The sequence below is a fragment of the Elephantulus edwardii genome, unplaced genomic scaffold, assembly GCF_000299155.1.
Source record: "Elephantulus edwardii isolate Elephantulus edwardi_28Jun2011 unplaced genomic scaffold, EleEdw1.0 scaffold00377, whole genome shotgun sequence".
Lineage (NCBI taxonomy): Eukaryota > Metazoa > Chordata > Mammalia > Macroscelidea > Macroscelididae > Elephantulus > Elephantulus edwardii.
The window spans coordinates 420,542-422,215 of record NW_006400127.1 but is presented as its reverse complement, the minus strand read 5'-3'; positions in this window follow the sequence as shown (position 1 = coordinate 422,215).

Here is a 1,674-nt window from a genome sequence, read left to right as displayed (position 1 = left end):
ACAGAGCAGAGTTTACGGCTGTTGTACATAGGGTCGGTATGAGTCGCAAACAACTCGACCGCACATAGCAACAACAACAACAAAAATTCACCTTTTAACAGATAGTGCTGATTCTTGGGACAACAGTTCAGACAAAATATCATTGAAAATACAAATGGCAGTGAAATGTTTCATATCAGTTAGCTGCAGAGAATGCAAAATTTGACAACACACATTTTTCATAAGATTGTCAGAAGCTAGGTTCTGAAATATTTCACATAGAAATGCAAAATAATAATTTAGGCATTATAAAGAGGAATTTTCCAATAGAAATGCAAAATAATAATTTAGGCATTATAAAGAGGAATTTTCCTGTATTTAGGAAAGAACACTTCAAGATCTTTCTTAAAGTACAATGTTGAAATGGTTGAATGAAAATAGCATATGATTGGTAAACTTTTACTGGAATAAAAAACAAAGTACAATGTATCAGTGAAAGGATAATATTCATACAAAGAAGACTTGTTAAAATATTATTCAAATATATGCACCAACCGTTAAAACAAAAGATAAAGAAATTGAGAATTTTTACTCCTTTTGTAGTCTGAAATTGATCGAGATATATTTAAAATCAAGATATATTTAAAATAGCTGGTGACTGGAATTAAAAAACCAGAAACAAAAAGAATGTATGGTTGGAAAATATGTCACTGGTGATAGGAATGAGGCTGGAGATCACATGATAGTATTTTGTCCAAACAACAACTTATTTATTGCTAATATCTTTGGAAAAAACCATAAACAATAACTATGCATATGCCCCTGACCTGATGAATGTGGTTGTTACTGTTGTGTGCCACAGGGTCATGGCTGACCCTCCAGTGGGTTTTCAAAGGCAGTAAATCTCACAGGAGGAGATTGCCCAGCCTGATGCGGAGCAGCTTGCGGATAGCAGCGCAGCTTCTTACCACTAGTCCAGCAGAGTTCCTTCACCTGAAGAATACACGGGATCAAGTTAACTACTTCTGTGAAAAGAGATCATGCAAAATTTCAATAACAGCAGTCAGAACAAGGCCAGGGCCTGAGTGTTAAATAATTAGAACCAAAATGCAACTTTGAATATATCTTATCTGGATTTAAAAGCCATCTCAAGAATAAATTTAATGTGTGGAACATTAGTGACTAAATACCAGATAAGTTGTGGAATGACATAAAAAACATCATATTCAAAGAAAACAAAAGTTCATCCGAAAGACAGGAAATAAAGAAAACGACCAATATGGATATCCAAAAAGACTTTAAAACTTGCTATTGAACATAGAGAAGCTAAAGTGAAGGAAGGAAAAACTAAAGTAAAAGAGTTGAATAGAAGATATCAGAGAAAAAAAGCTAGGGAGTTTTGGTGGCCTAGTAGCAGGAAGCGGCACTGCAATCCCAGAGGTACGCCAGACGCTCTACTGGAGAAGGAGGGGCAATCTCCTACTATACCACCAGTCAGACCCAATTTGAGGGTACACACACACAAAATAATAAAAATTAAAATTTTTTAAAAAAGAAAGGGAAAAAAATCTTCAACTAGGAGAGGATAATATAGATGAATGGGACCTTCTAAGGATCAAATGCCTATGCACATCCAAAAACTTCTCCAACAGGGTAAAAAGGGAAGCCACAGACTGGGAAAAAGTATTTGGTAAT